This window comes from Electrophorus electricus, chromosome 15 (genome assembly GCF_041902795.1).
Source record: "Electrophorus electricus isolate QZ-2024a chromosome 15, ASM4190279v1, whole genome shotgun sequence".
Lineage (NCBI taxonomy): Eukaryota > Metazoa > Chordata > Actinopteri > Gymnotiformes > Gymnotidae > Electrophorus > Electrophorus electricus.
The window spans coordinates 1,754,261-1,776,482 of NC_137511.1; the positions used below are offsets into that span (position 1 = coordinate 1,754,261).

General features: G+C 40.8%; 8 non-coding genes across 8 annotated transcripts; all 8 read left to right on the top strand.

Moving 5' to 3' along the window:
- The first annotated feature begins 44 nt into the window (after nt 1–44).
- Nucleotides 45–126, top strand: trnal-uag (transfer RNA leucine (anticodon UAG)). The gene has a single exon. It is a non-coding gene; the product is annotated as a tRNA-Leu (tRNA).
- A 2,669-nt stretch (nt 127–2,795) lies between these two features.
- On the top strand, nt 2,796–2,877 carry trnal-uag (transfer RNA leucine (anticodon UAG)). The gene has a single exon. It is a non-coding gene; the product is annotated as a tRNA-Leu (tRNA).
- Nucleotides 2,878–5,590: 2,713 nt separating this feature from the next.
- On the top strand, nt 5,591–5,672 carry trnal-uag (transfer RNA leucine (anticodon UAG)). The gene has a single exon. It is a non-coding gene; the product is annotated as a tRNA-Leu (tRNA).
- Nucleotides 5,673–8,411: 2,739 nt separating this feature from the next.
- Nucleotides 8,412–8,493, top strand: trnal-uag (transfer RNA leucine (anticodon UAG)). Its single transcript has one exon. It is a non-coding gene; the product is annotated as a tRNA-Leu (tRNA).
- A 2,724-nt stretch (nt 8,494–11,217) lies between these two features.
- Nucleotides 11,218–11,299, top strand: trnal-uag (transfer RNA leucine (anticodon UAG)). The gene has a single exon. It is a non-coding gene; the product is annotated as a tRNA-Leu (tRNA).
- A 2,719-nt stretch (nt 11,300–14,018) lies between these two features.
- Nucleotides 14,019–14,100, top strand: trnal-uag (transfer RNA leucine (anticodon UAG)). Its single transcript has one exon. It is a non-coding gene; the product is annotated as a tRNA-Leu (tRNA).
- Nucleotides 14,101–16,781: 2,681 nt separating this feature from the next.
- trnal-uag (transfer RNA leucine (anticodon UAG)) lies at nt 16,782–16,863 on the top strand. The gene has a single exon. It is a non-coding gene; the product is annotated as a tRNA-Leu (tRNA).
- A 2,729-nt stretch (nt 16,864–19,592) lies between these two features.
- On the top strand, nt 19,593–19,674 carry trnal-uag (transfer RNA leucine (anticodon UAG)). The gene has a single exon. It is a non-coding gene; the product is annotated as a tRNA-Leu (tRNA).
- Nucleotides 19,675–22,222: the final 2,548 nt, after the last annotated feature.

Here is a 22,222-nt window from a genome sequence, read left to right on the forward strand (position 1 = left end):
CAGACTCCTTCTTTCACAAATATGTTGAAAAGCCTCTGCTTTCGGGTAGCGTGGCCGAGTGGTCTAAGGCGCTGGATTTAGGCTCCAGTCTCTGTGGAGGCGTGGGTTCAAATCCCACCGCTGCCACTTTGTGTTTTAAAAAGACCGTTGCTTAGTCATGAACCTTGTCTACAGTGTCTCTCGAAAGATTCCTCGTCCCAATAGAGATTGATGAAGCAACCCCAAATGCTGCTGTTGATGCCTGAGTGCTTGGAAAGACTTTGGTTTCAGCACTCAAATGTGGCCTCATACACTGCCATGAAACCCTTGCTGCAAAAGCAGCATTTACATAGAGCACTTTGTTGAAACCCAGCTGACAAAAGTTCTGGATTCTTCATCTTTTTCAGTTCATCATCCATACATAGACCATGGACTTATCACATACAGTGATGCTAAGTTGTTGGAACGCTTAGGACTCCCAACGATACCCTTGCTATATTGGCGCTGTTTGGAACAAACATGTTTTTGAAAAGCTCTCTGACAAAAGTTAGGCATTCTTCAACTGAAACAGGTGGACAGGCGACCAAAGAAGAGAAAGTGGTGACAGAACCTACCTTTTGACAAAAGTACTTTGGCCACAGTACATAGATAGATAGATAGATAGATAGATAGATAGATAGATAGATAGATAGATAGATAGATAGATAGATAGATAGATAGATAGATAGATAGATAATCGCTATATTTAATCCCAGAGGGAAATTGAAACATTGAAGTAGCACAAAAAACATAAATGTTATATATATATATATATATACAATATATAAAAATAAGAATGTCAAAGAATAAGAAACAACATATATTGTATATGACTTGTGCAAGTGTAAGAATGGTAAGGTGTTCGATCCTTCCGATCTTTCACTGTTTACAGTATACCAGGTAAAGTGACAGTGCATTACAACATTCACTTAGGTGTGCAGTGAATACAGAATAAAAATGACAAAAGACTGGATATTAATAATAATAATAATAATAATAATAAGTACAATTCTAGCACTCAATACCACTCAGTAGCATCCTTACACAAAAATAACAATTGTGCAGTGTCATCGCAGTTGGTACGAATGATCTCCTGTACTGCTCCTTACTACAGTGGAGCTGATTGAGTCTGTGACAAAAAGTGCTCTGCTGTCTAGCCAGAAGATTATGGACAGGTTTTGAAGTATTATCGAGGATAGCCTTGAGTTTGTCGTCTGTCCTCATTTTAACCACAATGTCAAAACTGTCCAGAGAGCAGCCAAGGACTAAGCCAGCCTTCTTGATCAGTTTGTTGAGCTTGTTTGTCTCTCGTCCTCTGATGCTACCTCCCCAACACACAACTGCAAAAAGGAAACTCTACTAATCCCCTTCCTGTACACAGCTTCTGAATTGCCCTTCCAGTCCAGTTTCTTGTCGAGGAAGACACCCAAGTATTTGTATGTTACCTCCTACTCAATAGGAAACCGATGTCATGGGAAACCGGTGCTGACAAAGGTGCACAAAACAGAATACCTCTAGTAGAGTGGAAAAAACTTTCCATCATTCGACGACAGTGGTCCTAACTTGGGGGCCATAGTACTGCAACTTTTAGTGTCTTTGCTGCTCTAACAAGCAACCAAAGGGCCACAGTACTTAAGCATTTAGTGTCTTTGCTACTGTGGCAATCAACAATTCACTTAAGATGCACTGTATAATCTGCAGAAAAGTGCATACAGGTGTGTCAAAGTGGGAACTGTGCTTTGGCCATCCAAGAGCAAGGTTTGGCACATGTATGCTACGTACGCCTTGGACTTATCACGTACACTGATGCTAAGTTGTTGGAACTCTTAGGACTCCAACAATACCCCTGCTACAATGGTGCCATGTGGAACGAACACCTTATTGAAAGCCTCGCTGATAAAAGTTATGCATTCTTCAAATTATACAGGTCACAGTTGTCATGGGAAATCGGTGCTGACAAATGTGCACAAAACAGCCTTCCTCTAGTAGAGTGGCCAAAGGTTTCATTCATTTGATGACAGTGGTGCTCAATTGGGGGCCACAGTACTGCAACTTTTATTATCTTTACTTCTCTAACAAGTAATCTTACACTCAAGATAGGACTTTTACTTTGTCAGAGTTGACCCACATGCAACAAAGTGGGACCGGTGGTGTGGCACTCTATGAATCTTGATTGACAAAAGTATGTTACGTAGGACACTGAGTTCCACCTGATTCTCAGCAGTTGGAACTCATCACACCAAAGAATCATCTGCTGCACTGGGAGAATTTGGAAAAAGTACCTGAATGTGAACGTTATAGATTCTTCAACTGATTCAGAATGAAATGAAAACACAGAAGAACAAGTGGCAACTCATGCTAAATGTTGGCAAAAGTACTCTGCCAACCAGTTTCTTGGGTAACCAGTATCAAAAATAAGGCAAGGAAAGCTTGCATCAGGTAGTGTGACAGAGCAATCCAAGGTGTTGGATTAAGGCTCTAGTCCTTTCAGGGGGATGGGTTCAAGGCCGACTGCTGCCAGTAAACACTAAACTTTTGAGAAACCACTGAAGCACTCGCGCGCACACACAGCTACTTTGAGCAAAAACGTTGGTCCATATATGGAAAGATTCAATAGGAGGACTCATATGACTGTAGCAGAGAGCCATGCCAAGATCCTTGTCTAACATTACCTTTATTTGCAACAATCAATTCAAGATTGGGCAAAGGACTTGACCAGGATGTGTGAAAGTACAGACTCCTTCTTTCACAAATATGTTGAAAAGCCTCTGCTTTCGGGTAGCGTGGCCGAGTGGTCTAAGGCGCTGGATTTAGGCTCCAGTCTCTGTGGAGGCGTGGGTTCAAATCCCACCGCTGCCACTTTGTGTTTTAAAAAGACCGTTGCTTAGTCATGAACCTTGTCTACAGTGTCTCTCGAAAGATTCCTCGTCCCAATAGAGATTGATGAAGCAACCCCAAATGCTGCTGTTGATGCCTGAGTGCTTGGAAAGACTTTGGTTTCAGCACTCAAATGTGGCCTCATACACTGCCATGAAACCCTTGCTGCAAAAGCAGCATTTACATAGAGCACTTTGTTGAAACCCAGCTGATAAAAGTTCTGGATTCTTCATCTTTTTCAGTTCATCATCCATACATAGGCCATGGACTTATCACATACAGTGATGCTAAGTTGTTGGAACGCTTAGGACTCCCAACGATACCCTTGCTATATTGGCGCTGTTTGGAACAAACATGTTTTTGAAAACCTCTCTGACAAAAGTTAGGCATTCTTCAACTGAAACAGGTGGACAGGCGACCAAAGAAGAGAAAGTGGTGACAGAACCTACCTTTTGACAAAAGTACTTTGGCCACAGTACATAGATAGATAGATAGATAGATAGATAGATAGATAGATAGATAGATAGATAGATAGATAGATAGATAGATAGATAGATAGATAGATAGATAGATAGATAGATAGATAGATAGATAGATAATCGCTATATTTAATCCCAGAGGGAAATTGAAACATTGAAGTAGCACAAAAAACATAAATGTTATATATATATATATATATATATATATATACAATATATAAAAATAAGAATGTAAAAGAATAAGAAACAACATATATTGTATATGACTTGTGCAAGTGTAAGAATGGTAAGGTGTTCGATCCTTCCGATCTTTCACTGTTTACAGTATACCAGGTAAAGTGACAGTGCATTACAACATTCACTTAGGTGTGCAGTGAATACAGAATAAAAATGACAAAAGACTGGATATTAATAATAATAATAATAATAATAATAAGAATAAGTACAATTCTAGCACTCAATACCACTCAGTAGCATCCTTACACAAAAATAACAATTGTGCAGTGTCATCGCAGTTGGTACGAATGATCTCCTGTACTGCTCCTTACTACAGTGGAGCTGATTGAGTCTGTGACAAAAAGTGCTCTGCTGTCTAGCCAGAAGATTATGGACAGGTTTTGAAGTATTATCGAGGATAGCCTTGAGTTTGTCGTCTGTCCTCATTTTAACCACAATGTCAAAACTGTCCAGAGAGCAGCCAAGGACTAAGCCAGCCTTCTTGATCAGTTTGTTGAGCTTGTTTGTCTCTCGTCCTCTGATGCTACCTCCCCAACACACAACTGCAAAAAGGAAACTCTACTAATCCCCTTCCTGTACACAGCTTCTGAATTGCCCTTCCAGTCCAGTTTCTTGTCGAGGAAGACACCCAAGTATTTGTATGTTACCTCCTACTCAATAGGAAACCGATGTCATGGGAAACCGGTGCTGACAAAGGTGCACAAAACAGAATACCTCTAGTAGAGTGGAAAAAACTTTCCATCATTCGACGACAGTGGTCCTAACTTGGGGGCCATAGTACTGCAACTTTTAGTGTCTTTGCTGCTCTAACAAGCAACCAAAGGGCCACAGTACTTAAGCATTTAGTGTCTTTGCTACTGTGGCAATCAACAATTCACTTAAGATGCACTGTATAATCTGCAGAAAAGTGCATACAGGTGTGTCAAAGTGGGAACTGTGCTTTGGCCATCCAAGAGCAAGGTTTGGCACATGTATGCTACGTACGCCTTGGACTTATCACGTACACTGATGCTAAGTTGTTGGAACTCTTAGGACTCCAACAATACCCCTGCTACAATGGTGCCATGTGGAACGAACACCTTATTGAAAGCCTCGCTGATAAAAGTTATGCATTCTTCAACTTATACAGGTCACAGTTGTCATGGGAAATCGGTGCTGACAAATGTGCACAAAACAGCCTTCCTCTAGTAGAGTGGCCAAAGGTTTCATTCATTTGATGACAGTGGTGCTCAATTGGGGGCCACAGTACTGCAACTTTTATTATCTTTACTTCTCTAACAAGTAATCTTACACTCAAGATAGGACTTTTACTTTGTCAGAGTTGACCCACGTGCAACAAAGTGGGACCGGTGGTGTGGCACTCTATGAATCTTGATTGACAAAAGTATGTTACGTAGGACACTGAGTTCCACCTGATTCTCAGCAGTTGGAACTCATCACACCAAAGAATCATCTGCTGCACTGGGAGAATTTGGAAAAAGTACCTGAATGTGAACGTTATAGATTCTTCAACTGATTCAGAATGAAATGAAAACACAGAAGAACAAGTGGCAACTCATGCTAAATGTTGGCAAAAGTACTCTGCCAACCAGTTTCTTGGGTAACCAGTATCAAAAATAAGGCAAGGAAAGCTTGCATCAGGTAGTGTGACAGAGCAATCCAAGGTGTTGGATTAAGGCTCTAGTCCTTTCAGGGGGATGGGTTCAAGGCCGACTGCTGCCAGTAAACACTAAACTTTTGAGAAACCACTGAAGCACTCGCGCGCACACACAGCTACTTTGAGCAAAAACGTTGGTCCATATATGGAAAGATTCAATAGGAGGACTCATATGACTGTAGCAGAGAGCCATGCCAAGATCCTTGTCTAACATTACCTTTATTTGCAACAATCAATTCAAGATTGGGCAAAGGACTTGACCAGGATGTGTGAAAGTACAGACTCCTTCTTTCACAAATATGTTGAAAAGCCTCTGCTTTCGGGTAGCGTGGCCGAGTGGTCTAAGGCGCTGGATTTAGGCTCCAGTCTCTGTGGAGGCGTGGGTTCAAATCCCACCGCTGCCACTTTGTGTTTTAAAAAGACCGTTGCTTAGTCATGAACCTTGTCTACAGTGTCTCTCGAAAGATTCCTCGTCCCAATAGAGATTGATGAAGCAACCCCAAATGCTGCTGTTGATGCCTGAGTGCTTGGAAAGACTTTGGTTTCAGCACTCAAATATGGCCTCATACACTGCCATGAAACCCTTGCTGCAAAAGCAGCATTTACATAGAGCACTTTGTTGAAACCCAGCTGATAAAAGTTCTGGATTCTTCATCTTTTTCAGTTCATCATCCATACATAGGCCATGGACTTATCACATACAGTGATGCTAAGTTGTTGGAACGCTTAGGACTCCCAACGATACCCTTGCTATATTGGCGCTGTTTAGAACAAACATGTTTTTGAAAACCTCTCTGACAAAAGTTAGGTATTGTTCAACTGAAACAGGTGGACAGGCGACCAAAGAAGAGAAAGTGGTGACAGAACCTACCTTTTGACAAAAGTACTTTGGCCACAGTACATAGATAGATAGATAGATAGATAGATAGATAGATAGATAGATAGATAGATAGATAGATAGATAGATAGATAGATAGATAGATAGATAGATAGATAGATAGATAGATAGATAGATAGATAGATAGATAGATAGATAGATAGATAGATAGATAATCGCTATATTTAATCCCAGAGGGAAATTGAAACATTGAAGTAGCACAAAAAACATAAATGTTATATATATATATATATATATATATATATACAATATATAAAAATAAGAATGTAAAAGAATAAGAAACAACATATATTGTATATGACTTGTGCAAGTGTAAGAATGGTAAGGTGTTCGATCCTTCCGATCTTTCACTGTTTACAGTATACCAGGTAAAGTGACAGTGCATTACAACATTCACTTAGGTGTGCAGTGAATACAGAATAAAAATGACAAAAGACTGGATATTAATAATAATAATAATAATAATAATAAGTACAATTCTAGCACTCAATACCACTCAGTAGCATCCTTACACAAAAATAACAATTGTGCAGTGTCATCGCAGTTGGTACGAATGATCTCCTGTACTGCTCCTTACTACAGTGGAGCTGATTGAGTCTGTGACAAAAAGTGCTCTGCTGTCTAGCCAGAAGATTATGGACAGGTTTTGAAGTATTATCGAGGATAGCCTTGAGTTTGTCGTCTGTCCTCATTTTAACCACAATGTCAAAACTGTCCAGAGAGCAGCCAAGGACTAAGCCAGCCTTCTTGATCAGTTTGTTGAGCTTGTTTGTCTCTCGTCCTCTGATGCTACCTCCCCAACACACAACTGCAAAAAGGAAACTCTACTAATCCCCTTCCTGTACACAGCTTCTGAATTGCCCTTCCAGTCCAGTTTCTTGTCGAGGAAGACACCCAAGTATTTGTATGTTACCTCCTACTCAATAGGAAACCGATGTCATGGGAAACCGGTGCTGACAAAGGTGCACAAAACAGAATACCTCTAGTAGAGTGGAAAAAACTTTCCATCATTCGACGACAGTGGTCCTAACTTGGGGGCCATAGTACTGCAACTTTTAGTGTCTTTGCTGCTCTAACAAGCAACCAAAGGGCCACAGTACTTAAGCATTTAGTGTCTTTGCTACTGTGGCAATCAACAATTCACTTAAGATGCACTGTATAATCTGCAGAAAAGTGCATACAGGTGTGTCAAAGTGGGAACTGTGCTTTGGCCATCCAAGAGCAAGGTTTGGCACATGTATGCTACGTACGCCTTGGACTTATCACGTACACTGATGCTAAGTTGTTGGAACTCTTAGGACTCCAACAATACCCCTGCTACAATGGTGCCATGTGGAACGAACACCTTATTGAAAGCCTCGCTGATAAAAGTTATGCATTCTTCAACTTATACAGGTCACAGTTGTCATGGGAAATCGGTGCTGACAAATGTGCACAAAACAGCCTTCCTCTAGTAGAGTGGCCAAAGGTTTCATTCATTTGATGACAGTGGTGCTCAATTGGGGGCCACAGTACTGCAACTTTTATTATCTTTACTTCTCTAACAAGTAATCTTACACTCAAGATAGGACTTTTACTTTGTCAGAGTTGACCCACGTGCAACAAAGTGGGACCGGTGGTGTGGCACTCTATGAATCTTGATTGACAAAAGTATGTTACGTAGGACACTGAGTTCCACCTGATTCTCAGCAGTTGGAACTCATCACACCAAAGAATCATCTGCTGCACTGGGAGAATTTGGAAAAAGTACCTGAATGTGAACGTTATAGATTCTTCAACTGATTCAGAATGAAATGAAAACACAGAAGAACAAGTGGCAACTCATGCTAAATGTTGGCAAAAGTACTCTGCCAACCAGTTTCTTGGGTAACCAGTATCAAAAATAAGGCAAGGAAAGCTTGCATCAGGTAGTGTGACAGAGCAATCCAAGGTGTTGGATTAAGGCTCTAGTCCTTTCAGGGGGATGGGTTCAAGGCCGACTGCTGCCAGTAAACACTAAACTTTTGAGAAACCACTGAAGCACTCGCGCGCACACACAGCTACTTTGAGCAAAAACGTTGGTCCATATATGGAAAGATTCAATAGGAGGACTCATATGACTGTAGCAGAGAGCCATGCCAAGATCCTTGTCTAACATTACCTTTATTTGCAACAATCAATTCAAGATTGGGCAAAGGACTTGACCAGGATGTGTGAAAGTACAGACTCCTTCTTTCACAAATATGTTGAAAAGCCTCTGCTTTCGGGTAGCGTGGCCGAGTGGTCTAAGGCGCTGGATTTAGGCTCCAGTCTCTGTGGAGGCGTGGGTTCAAATCCCACCGCTGCCACTTTGTGTTTTAAAAAGACCGTTGCTTAGTCATGAACCTTGTCTACAGTGTCTCTCGAAAGATTCCTCGTCCCAATAGAGATTGATGAAGCAACCCCAAATGCTGCTGTTGATGCCTGAGTGCTTGGAAAGACTTTGGTTTCAGCACTCAAATATGGCCTCATACACTGCCATGAAACCCTTGCTGCAAAAGCAGCATTTACATAGAGCACTTTGTTGAAACCCAGCTGATAAAAGTTCTGGATTCTTCATCTTTTTCAGTTCATCATCCATACATAGGCCATGGACTTATCACATACAGTGATGCTAAGTTGTTGGAACGCTTAGGACTCCCAACGATACCCTTGCTATATTGGCGCTGTTTAGAACAAACATGTTTTTGAAAACCTCTCTGACAAAAGTTAGGTATTGTTCAACTGAAACAGGTGGACAGGCGACCAAAGAAGAGAAAGTGGTGACAGAACCTACCTTTTGACAAAAGTACTTTGGCCACAGTACATAGATAGATAGATAGATAGATAGATAGATAGATAGATAGATAGATAGATAGATAGATAGATAGATAGATAGATAGATAGATAGATAGATAGATAGATAGATAGATAGATAGATAGATAGATAGATAGATAGATAGATAGATAATCGCTATATTTAATCCCAGAGGGAAATTGAAACATTGAAGTAGCACAAAAAACATAAATGTTATATATATATATATATATATATATACAATATATAAAAATAAGAATGTAAAAGAATAAGAAACAACATATATTGTATATGACTTGTGCAAGTGTAAGAATGGTAAGGTGTTCGATCCTTCCGATCTTTCACTGTTTACAGTATACCAGGTAAAGTGACAGTGCATTACAACATTCACTTAGGTGTGCAGTGAATACAGAATAAAAATGACAAAAGACTGGATATTAATAATAATAATAATAATAATAAGTACAATTCTAGCACTCAATACCACTCAGTAGCATCCTTACACAAAAATAACAATTGTGCAGTGTCATCGCAGTTGGTACGAATGATCTCCTGTACTGCTCCTTACTACAGTGGAGCTGATTGAGTCTGTGACAAAAAGTGCTCTGCTGTCTAGTCAGAAGATTATGGACAGGTTTTGAAGTATTATCGAGGATAGCCTTGAGTTTGTCGTCTGTCCTCATTTTAACCACAATGTCAAAACTGTCCAGAGAGCAGCCAAGGACTAAGCCAGCCTTCTTGATCAGTTTGTTGAGCTTGTTTGTCTCTCGTCCTCTGATGCTACCTCCCCAACACACAACTCTAAAAAGGAAACTCTACTAATCCCCTTCCTGTACACAGCTTCTGAATTGCCCTTCCAGTCCAGTTTCTTGTCGAGGAAGACACCCAAGTATTTGTATGTTACCTCCTACTCAATAGGAAACCGATGTCATGGGAAACCGGTGCTGACAAAGGTGCACAAAACAGAATACCTCTAGTAGAGTGGAAAAAACTTTCCATCATTCGACGACAGTGGTCCTAACTTGGGGGCCATAGTACTGCAACTTTTAGTGTCTTTGCTGCTCTAACAAGCAACCAAAGGGCCACAGTACTTAAGCATTTAGTGTCTTTGCTACTGTGGCAATCAACAATTCACTTAAGATGCACTGTATAATCTGCAGAAAAGTGCATACAGGTGTGTCAAAGTGGGAACTGTGCTTTGGCCATCCAAGAGCAAGGTTTGGCACATGTATGCTACGTACGCCTTGGACTTATCACGTACACTGATGCTAAGTTGTTGGAACTCTTAGGACTCCAACAATACCCCTGCTACAATGGTGCCATGTGGAACGAACACCTTATTGAAAGCCTCGCTGATAAAAGTTATGCATTCTTCAACTTATACAGGTCACAGTTGTCATGGGAAATCGGTGCTGACAAATGTGCACAAAACAGCCTTCCTCTAGTAGAGTGGCCAAAGGTTTCATTCATTTGATGACAGTGGTGCTCAATTGGGGGCCACAGTACTGCAACTTTTATTATCTTTACTTCTCTAACAAGTAATCTTACACTCAAGATAGGACTTTTACTTTGTCAGAGTTGACCCACGTGCAACAAAGTGGGACCGGTGGTGTGGCACTCTATGAATCTTGATTGACAAAAGTATGTTACGTAGGACACTGAGTTCCACCTGATTCTCAGCAGTTGGAACTCATCACACCAAAGAATCATCTGCTGCACTGGGAGAATTTGGAAAAAGTACCTGAATGTGAACGTTATAGATTCTTCAACTGATTCAGAATGAAATGAAAACACAGAAGAACAAGTGGCAACTCATGCTAAATGTTGGCAAAAGTACTCTGCCAACCAGTTTCTTGGGTAACCAGTATCAAAAATAAGGCAAGGAAAGCTTGCATCAGGTAGTGTGACAGAGCATTCCAAGGTGTTGGATTAAGGCTCTAGTCCTTTCAGGGGGATGGGTTCAAGGCCGACTGCTGCCAGTAAACACTAAACTTTTGAGAAACCACTGAAGCACTCGCGCGCACACACAGCTACTTTGAGCAAAAACGTTGGTCCATATATGGAAAGATTCAATAGGAGGACTCATATGACTGTAGCAGAGAGCCATGCCAAGATCCTTGTCTAACATTACCTTTATTTGCAACAATCAATTCAAGATTGGGCAAAGGACTTGACCAGGATGTGTGAAAGTACAGACTCCTTCTTTCACAAATATGTTGAAAAGCCTCTGCTTTTGGGTAGCGTGGCCGAGTGGTCTAAGGGGCTGGATTTAGGCTCCAGTCTCTGTGGAGGCGTGGGTTCAAATCCCACCGCTGCCACTTTGTGTTTTAAAAAGACCGTTGCTTAGTCATGAACCTTGTCTACAGTGTCTCTCGAAAGATTCCTCGTCCCAATAGAGATTGATGAAGCAACCCCAAATGCTGCTGTTGATGCCTGAGTGCTTGGAAAGACTTTGGTTTCAGCACTCAAATGTGGCCTCATACACTGCCATGAAACCCTTGCTGCAAAAGCAGCATTTACATAGAGCACTTTGTTGAAACCCAGCTGATAAAAGTTCTGGATTCTTCATCTTTTTCAGTTCATCATCCATACATAGGCCATGGACTTATCACATACAGTGATGCTAAGTTGTTGGAACGCTTAGGACTCCCAACGATACCCTTGCTATATTGGCGCTGTTTGGAACAAACATGTTTTTGAAAACCTCTCTGACAAAAGTTAGGCATTCTTCAACTGAAACAGGTGGACAGGCGACCAAAGAAGAGAAAGTGGTGACAGAACCTACCTTTTGACAAAAGTACTTTGGCCACAGTACATAGCTAGATAGATAGATAGATAGATAGATAGATAGATAGATAGATAGATAGATAGATAGATAGATAGATAGATAGATAGATAGATAGATAGATAGATAGATAGATAGATAGATAGATAGATAGATAGATAATCGCTATATTTAATCCCAGAGGGAAATTGAAACATTGAAGTAGCACAAAAAACATAAATGTTATATATATATATATATATATATATATATACAATATATACAAATAAGAATGTAAAAGAATAAGAAACAACATATATTGTATATGACTTGTGCAAGTGTAAGAATGGTAAGGTGTTCGATCCTTCCGATCTTTCACTGTTTACAGTATACCAGGTAAAGTGACAGTGCATTACAACATTCACTTAGGTGTGCAGTGAATACAGAATAAAAATGACAAAAGACTGGATATTAATAATAATAATAATAATAATAATAAGTACAATTCTAGCACTCAATACCACTCAGTAGCATCCTTACACAAAAATAACAATTGTGCAGTGTCATCGCAGTTGGTACGAATGATCTCCTGTACTGCTCCTTACTACAGTGGAGCTGATTGAGTCTGTGACAAAAAGTGCTCTGCTGTCTAGTCAGAAGATTATGGACAGGTTTTGAAGTATTATCGAGGATAGCCTTGAGTTTGTCGTCTGTCCTCATTTTAACCACAATGTCAAAACTGTCCAGAGAGCAGCCAAGGACTAAGCCAGCCTTCTTGATCAGTTTGTTGAGCTTGTTTGTCTCTCGTCCTCTGATGCTACCTCCCCAACACACAACTGCAAAAAGGAAACTCTACTAATCCCCTTCCTGTACACAGCTTCTGAATTGCCCTTCCAGTCCAGTTTCTTGTCGAGGAAGACACCCAAGTATTTGTATGTTACCTCCTACTCAATAGGAAACCGATGTCATGGGAAACCGGTGCTGACAAAGGTGCACAAAACAGAATACCTCTAGTAGAGTGGAAAAAACTTTCCATCATTCGACGACAGTGGTCCTAACTTGGGGGCCATAGTACTGCAACTTTTAGTGTCTTTGCTGCTCTAACAAGCAACCAAAGGGCCACAGTACTTAAGCATTTAGTGTCTTTGCTACTGTGGCAATCAACAATTCACTTAAGATGCACTGTATAATCTGCAGAAAAGTGCATACAGGTGTGTCAAAGTGGGAACTGTGCTTTGGCCATCCAAGAGCAAGGTTTGGCACATGTATGCTACGTACGCCTTGGACTTATCACGTACACTGATGCTAAGTTGTTGGAACTCTTAGGACTCCAACAATACCCCTGCTACAATGGTGCCATGTGGAACGAACACCTTATTGAAAGCCTCGCTGATAAAAGTTATGCATTCTTCAACTTATACAGGTCACAGTTGTCATGGGAAATCGGTGCTGACAAATGTGCACAAAACAGCCTTCCTCTAGTAGAGTGGCCAAAGGTTTCATTCATTTGATGACAGTGGTGCTCAATTGGGGGCCACAGTACTGCAACTTTTATTATCTTTACTTCTCTAACAAGTAATCTTACACTCAAGATAGGACTTTTACTTTGTCAGAGTTGACCCACATGCAACAAAGTGGGACCGGTGGTGTGGCACTCTATGAATCTTGATTGACAAAAGTATGTTACGTAGGACACTGAGTTCCACCTGATTCTCAGCAGTTGGAACTCATCACACCAAAGAATCATCTGCTGCACTGGGAGAATTTGGAAAAAGTACCTGAATGTGAACGTTATAGATTCTTCAACTGATTCAGAATGAAATGAAAACACAGAAGAACAAGTGGCAACTCATGCTAAATGTTGGCAAAAGTACTCTGCCAACCAGTTTCTTGGGTAACCAGTATCAAAAATAAGGCAAGGAAAGCTTGCATCAGGTAGTGTGACAGAGCAATCCAAGGTGTTGGATTAAGGCTCTAGTCCTTTCAGGGGGATGGGTTCAAGGCCGACTGCTGCCAGTAAACACTAAACTTTTGAGAAACCACTGAAGCACTCGCGCGCACACACAGCTACTTTGAGCAAAAACGTTGGTCCATATATGGAAAGATTCAATAGGAGGACTCATATGACTGTAGCAGAGAGCCATGCCAAGATCCTTGTCTAACATTACCTTTATTTGCAACAATCAATTCAAGATTGGGCAAAGGACTTGACCAGGATGTGTGAAAGTACAGACTCCTTCTTTCACAAATATGTTGAAAAGCCTCTGCTTTCGGGTAGCGTGGCCGAGTGGTCTAAGGCGCTGGATTTAGGCTCCAGTCTCTGTGGAGGCGTGGGTTCAAATCCCACCGCTGCCACTTTGTGTTTTAAAAAGACCGTTGCTTAGTCATGAACCTTGTCTACAGTGTCTCTCGAAAGATTCCTCGTCCCAATAGAGATTGATGAAGCAACCCCAAATGCTGCTGTTGATGCCTGAGTGCTTGGAAAGACTTTGGTTTCAGCACTCAAATGTGGCCTCATACACTGCCATGAAACCCTTGCTGCAAAAGCAGCATTTACATAGAGCACTTTGTTGAAACCCAGCTGATAAAAGTTCTGGATTCTTCATCTTTTTCAGTTCATCATCCATACATAGGCCATGGACTTATCACATACAGTGATGCTAAGTTGTTGGAACGCTTAGGACTCCCAACGATACCCTTGCTATATTGGCGCTGTTTGGAACAAACATGTTTTTGAAAACCTCTCTGACAAAAGTTAGGCATTCTTCAACTGAAACAGGTGGACAGGCGACCAAAGAAGAGAAAGTGGTGACAGAACCTACCTTTTGACAAAAGTACTTTGGCCACAGTACATAGATAGATAGATAGATAGATAGATAGATAGATAGATAGATAGATAGATAGATAGATAGATAGATAGATAGATAGATAGATAGATAGATAGATAGATAATCGCTATATTTAATCCCAGAGGGAAATTGAAACATTGAAGTAGCACAAAAAACATAAATGTTATATATATATATATATACAATATATAAAAATAAGAATGTAAAAGAATAAGAAACAACATATATTGTATATGACTTGTGCAAGTGTAAGAATGGTAAGGTGTTCGATCCTTCCGATCTTTCACTGTTTACAGTATACCAGGTAAAGTGACAGTGCATTACAACATTCACTTAGGTGTGCAGTGAATACAGAATAAAAATGACAAAAGACTGGATATTAATAATAATAATAATAATAATAATAATAATAAGTACAATTCTAGCACTCAATACCACTCAGTAGCATCCTTACACAAAAATAACAATTGTGCAGTGTCATCGCAGTTGGTACGAATGATCTCCTGTACTGCTCCTTACTACAGTGGAGCTGATTGAGTCTGTGACAAAAAGTGCTCTGCTGTCTAGCCAGAAGATTATGGACAGGTTTTGAAGTATTATCGAGGATAGCCTTGAGTTTGTCGTCTGTCCTCATTTTAACCACAATGTCAAAACTGTCCAGAGAGCAGCCAAGGACTAAGCCAGCCTTCTTGATCAGTTTGTTGAGCTTGTTTGTCTCTCGTCCTCTGATGCTACCTCCCCAACACACAACTGCAAAAAGGAAACTCTACTAATCCCCTTCCTGTACACAGCTTCTGAATTGCCCTTCCAGTCCAGTTTCTTGTCGAGGAAGACACCCAAGTATTTGTATGTTACCTCCTACTCAATAGGAAACCGATGTCATGGGAAACCGGTGCTGACAAAGGTGCACAAAACAGAATACCTCTAGTAGAGTGGAAAAAACTTTCCATCATTCGACGACAGTGGTCCTAACTTGGGGGCCATAGTACTGCAACTTTTAGTGTCTTTGCTGCTCTAACAAGCAACCAAAGGGCCACAGTACTTAAGCATTTAGTGTCTTTGCTACTGTGGCAATCAACAATTCACTTAAGATGCACTGTATAATCTGCAGAAAAGTGCATACAGGTGTGTCAAAGTGGGAACTGTGCTTTGGCCATCCAAGAGCAAGGTTTGGCACATGTATGCTACGTACGCCTTGGACTTATCACGTACACTGATGCTAAGTTGTTGGAACTCTTAGGACTCCAACAATACCCCTGCTACAATGGTGCCATGTGGAACGAACACCTTATTGAAAGCCTCGCTGATAAAAGTTATGCATTCTTCAACTTATACAGGTCACAGTTGTCATGGGAAATCGGTGCTGACAAATGTGCACAAAACAGCCTTCCTCTAGTAGAGTGGCCAAAGGTTTCATTCATTTGATGACAGTGGTGCTCAATTGGGGGCCACAGTACTGCAACTTTTATTATCTTTACTTCTCTAACAAGTAATCTTACACTCAAGATAGGACTTTTACTTTGTCAGAGTTGACCCACGTGCAACAAAGTGGGACCGGTGGTGTGGCACTCTATGAATCTTGATTGACAAAAGTATGTTACGTAGGACACTGAGTTCCACCTGATTCTCAGCAGTTGGAACTCATCACACCAAAGAATCATCTGCTGCACTGGGAGAATTTGGAAAAAGTACCTGAATGTGAACGTTATAGATTCTTCAACTGATTCAGAATGAAATGAAAACACAGAAGAACAAGTGGCAACTCATGCTAAATGTTGGCAAAAGTACTCTGCCAACCAGTTTCTTGGGTAACCAGTATCAAAAATAAGGCAAGGAAAGCTTGCATCAGGTAGTGTGACAGAGCATTCCAAGGTGTTGGATTAAGGCTCTAGTCCTTTCAGGGGGATGGGTTCAAGGCCGACTGCTGCCAGTAAACACTAAACTTTTGAGAAACCACTGAAGCACTCGCGCGCACACACAGCTACTTTGAGCAAAAACGTTGGTCCATATATGGAAAGATTCAATAGGAGGACTCATATGACTGTAGCAGAGAGCCATGCCAAGATCCTTGTCTAACATTACCTTTATTTGCAACAATCAATTCAAGATTGGGCAAAGGACTTGACCAGGATGTGTGAAAGTACAGACTCCTTCTTTCACAAATATGTTGAAAAGCCTCTGCTTTCGGGTAGCGTGGCCGAGTGGTCTAAGGCGCTGGATTTAGGCTCCAGTCTCTGTGGAGGCGTGGGTTCAAATCCCACCGCTGCCACTTTGTGTTTTAAAAAGACCGTTGCTTAGTCATGAACCTTGTCTACAGTGTCTCTCGAAAGATTCCTCGTCCCAATAGAGATTGATGAAGCAACCCCAAATGCTGCTGTTGATGCCTGAGTGCTTGGAAAGACTTTGGTTTCAGCACTCAAATGTGGCCTCATACACTGCCATGAAACCCTTGCTGCAAAAGCAGCATTTACATAGAGCACTTTGTTGAAACCCAGCTGATAAAAGTTCTGGATTCTTCATCTTTTTCAGTTCATCATCCATACATAGGCCATGGACTTATCACATACAGTGATGCTAAGTTGTTGGAACGCTTAGGACTCCCAACGATACCCTTGCTATATTGGCGCTGTTTGGAACAAACATGTTTTTGAAAACCTCTCTGACAAAAGTTAGGCATTCTTCAACTGAAACAGGTGGACAGGCGACCAAAGAAGAGAAAGTGGTGACAGAACCTACCTTTTGACAAAAGTACTTTGGCCACAGTACATAGCTAGATAGATAGATAGATAGATAGATAGATAGATAGATAGATAGATAGATAGATAGATAGATAGATAGATAGATAGATAGATAGATAGATAGATAGATAGATAGATAGATAGATAGATAGATAGATAGATAGATAGATAGATAATCGCTATATTTAATCCCAGAGGGAAATTGAAACATTGAAGTAGCACAAAAAACATAAATGTTATATATATATATATATATATATACAATATATACAAATAAGAATGTAAAAGAATAAGAAACAACATATATTGTATATGACTTGTGCAAGTGTAAGAATGGTAAGGTGTTCGATCCTTCCGATCTTTCACTGTTTACAGTATACCAGGTAAAGTGACAGTGCATTACAACATTCACTTAGGTGTGCAGTGAATACAGAATAAAAATGACAAAAGACTGGATATTAATAATAATAATAATAATAATAATAAGTACAATTCTAGCACTCAATACCACTCAGTAGCATCCTTACACAAAAATAACAATTGTGCAGTGTCATCGCAGTTGGTACGAATGATCTCCTGTACTGCTCCTTACTACAGTGGAGCTGATTGAGTCTGTGACAAAAAGTGCTCTGCTGTCTAGTCAGAAGATTATGGACAGGTTTTGAAGTATTATCGAGGATAGCCTTGAGTTTGTCGTCTGTCCTCATTTTAACCACAATGTCAAAACTGTCCAGAGAGCAGCCAAGGACTAAGCCAGCCTTCTTGATCAGTTTGTTGAGCTTGTTTGTCTCTCGTCCTCTGATGCTACCTCCCCAACACACAACTGCAAAAAGGAAACTCTACTAATCCCCTTCCTGTACACAGCTTCTGAATTGCCCTTCCAGTCCAGTTTCTTGTCGAGGAAGACACCCAAGTATTTGTATGTTACCTCCTACTCAATAGGAAACCGATGTCATGGGAAACCGGTGCTGACAAAGGTGCACAAAACAGAATACCTCTAGTAGAGTGGAAAAAACTTTCCATCATTCGACGACAGTGGTCCTAACTTGGGGGCCATAGTACTGCAACTTTTAGTGTCTTTGCTGCTCTAACAAGCAACCAAAGGGCCACAGTACTTAAGCATTTAGTGTCTTTGCTACTGTGGCAATCAACAATTCACTTAAGATGCACTGTATAATCTGCAGAAAAGTGCATACAGGTGTGTCAAAGTGGGAACTGTGCTTTGGCCATCCAAGAGCAAGGTTTGGCACATGTATGCTACGTACGCCTTGGACTTATCACGTACACTGATGCTAAGTTGTTGGAACTCTTAGGACTCCAACAATACCCCTGCTACAATGGTGCCATGTGGAACGAACACCTTATTGAAAGCCTCGCTGATAAAAGTTATGCATTCTTCAACTTATACAGGTCACAGTTGTCATGGGAAATCGGTGCTGACAAATGTGCACAAAACAGCCTTCCTCTAGTAGAGTGGCCAAAGGTTTCATTCATTTGATGACAGTGGTGCTCAATTGGGGGCCACAGTACTGCAACTTTTATTATCTTTACTTCTCTAACAAGTAATCTTACACTCAAGATAGGACTTTTACTTTGTCAGAGTTGACCCACGTGCAACAAAGTGGGACCGGTGGTGTGGCACTCTATGAATCTTGATTGACAAAAGTATGTTACGTAGGACACTGAGTTCCACCTGATTCTCAGCAGTTGGAACTCATCACACCAAAGAATCATCTGCTGCACTGGGAGAATTTGGAAAAAGTACCTGAATGTGAACGTTATAGATTCTTCAACTGATTCAGAATGAAATGAAAACACAGAAGAACAAGTGGCAACTCATGCTAAATGTTGGCAAAAGTACTCTGCCAACCAGTTTCTTGGGTAACCAGTATCAAAAATAAGGCAAGGAAAGCTTGCATCAGGTAGTGTGACAGAGCAATCCAAGGTGTTGGATTAAGGCTCTAGTCCTTTCAGGGGGATGGGTTCAAGGCCGACTGCTGCCAGTAAACACTAAACTTTTGAGAAACCACTGAAGCACTCGCGCGCACACACAGCTACTTTGAGCAAAAACGTTGGTCCATATATGGAAAGATTCAATAGGAGGACTCATATGACTGTAGCAGAGAGCCATGCCAAGATCCTTGTCTAACATTACCTTTATTTGCAACAATCAATTCAAGATTGGGCAAAGGACTTGACCAGGATGTGTGAAAGTACAGACTCCTTCTTTCACAAATATGTTGAAAAGCCTCTGCTTTCTGGTAGCGTGGCCGAGTGGTCTAAGGCGCTGGATTTAGGCTCCAGTCTCTGTGGAGGCGTGGGTTCAAATCCCACCGCTGCCACTTTGTGTTTTAAAAAGACCGTTGCTTAGTCATGAACCTTGTCTACAGTGTCTCTCGAAAGATTCCTCGTCCCAATAGAGATTGATGAAGCAACCCCAAATGCTGCTGTTGATGCCTGAGTGCTTGGAAAGACTTTGGTTTCAGCACTCAAATGTGGCCTCATACACTGCCATGAAACCCTTGCTGCAAAAGCAGCATTTACATAGAGCACTTTGTTGAAACCCAGCTGATAAAAGTTCTGGATTCTTCATCTTTTTCATTTCATCATCCATACATAGGCCATGGACTTATCACATACAGTGATGCTAAGTTGTTGGAACGCTTAGGACTCCCAACGATACCCTTGCTATATTGGCGCTGTTTGGAAGAAACATGTTTTTGAAAACCTCTCTGACAAAAGTTAGGCATTCTTCAACTGAAACAGGTGGACAGGCGACCAAAGAAGAGAAAGTGGTGACAGAACCTACCTTTTGACAAAAGTACTTTGGCCACAGTACATAGATAGATAGATAGATAGATAGATAGATAGATAGATAGATAGATAGATAGATAGATAGATAGATAGATAGATAGATAGATAGATAGATAGATAGATAGATAGATAGATAGATAGATAGATAGATAGATAATCGCTATATTTAATCCCAGAGGGAAATTGAAACATTGAAGTAGCACAAAAAACATAAATGTTATATATATATATATATATATATACAATATATACAAATAAGAATGTAAAAGAATAAGAAACAACATATATTGTATATGACTTGTGCAAGTGTAAGAATGGTAAGGTGTTCGATCCTTCCGATCTTTCACTGTTTACAGTATACCAGGTAAAGTGACAGTGCATTACAACATTCACTTAGGTGTGCAGTGAATACAGAATAAAAATGACAAAAGACTGGATATTAATAATAATAATAATAATAATAAGTACAATTCTAGCACTCAATACCACTCAGTAGCATCCTTACACAAAAATAACAATTGTGCAGTGTCATCGCAGTTGGTACGAATGATCTCCTGTACTGCTCCTTACTACAGTGGAGCTGATTGAGTCTGTGACAAAAAGTGCTCTGCTGTCTAGCCAGAAGATTATGGACAGGTTTTGAAGTATTATCGAGGATAGCCTTGAGTTTGTCGTCTGTCCTCATTTTAACCACAATGTCAAAACTGTCCAGAGAGCAGCCAAGGACTAAGCCAGCCTTCTTGATCAGTTTGTTGAGCTTGTTTGTCTCTCGTCCTCTGATGCTACCTCCCCAACACACAACTGCAAAAAGGAAACTCTACTAATCCCCTTCCTGTACACAGCTTCTGAATTGCCCTTCCAGTCCAGTTTCTTGTCGAGGAAGACACCCAAGTATTTGTATGTTACCTCCTACTCAATAGGAAACCGATGTCATGGGAAACCGGTGCTGACAAAGGTGCACAAAACAGAATACCTCTAGTAGAGTGGAAAAAACTTTCCATCATTCGACGACAGTGGTCCTAACTTGGGGGCCATAGTACTGCAACTTTTAGTGTCTTTGCTGCTCTAACAAGCAACCAAAGGGCCACAGTACTTAAGCATTTAGTGTCTTTGCTACTGTGGCAATCAACAATTCACTTAAGATGCACTGTATAATCTGCAGAAAAGTGCATACAGGTGTGTCAAAGTGGGAACTGTGCTTTGGCCATCCAAGAGCAAGGTTTGGCACATGTATGCTACGTACGCCTTGGACTTATCACGTACACTGATGCTAAGTTGTTGGAACTCTTAGGACTCCAACAATACCCCTGCTACAATGGTGCCATGTGGAACGAACACCTTATTGAAAGCCTCGCTGATAAAAGTTATGCATTCTTCAACTTATACAGGTCACAGTTGTCATGGGAAATCGGTGCTGACAAATGTGCACAAAACAGCCTTCCTCTAGTAGAGTGGCCAAAGGTTTCATTCATTTGATGACAGTGGTGCTCAATTGGGGGCCACAGTACTGCAACTTTTATTATCTTTACTTCTCTAACAAGTAATCTTACACTCAAGATAGGACTTTTACTTTGTCAGAGTTGACCCACGTGCAACAAAGTGGGACCGGTGGTGTGGCACTCTATGAATCTTGATTGACAAAAGTATGTTACGTAGGACACTGAGTTCCACCTGATTCTCAGCAGTTGGAACTCATCACACCAAAGAATCATCTGCTGCACTGGGAGAATTTGGAAAAAGTACCTGAATGTGAACGTTATAGATTCTTCAACTGATTCAGAATGAAATGAAAACACAGAAGAACAAGTGGCAACTCATGCTAAATGTTGGCAAAAGTACTCTGCCAACCAGTTTCTTGGGTAACCAGTATCAAAAATAAGGCAAGGAAAGCTTGCATCAGGTAGTGTGACAGAGCAATCCAAGGTGTTGGATTAAGGCTCTAGTCCTTTCAGGGGGATGGGTTCAAGGCCGACTGCTGCCAGTAAACACTAAACTTTTGAGAAACCACTGAAGCACTCGCGCGCACACACAGCTACTTTGAGCAAAAACGTTGGTCCATATATGGAAAGATTCAAT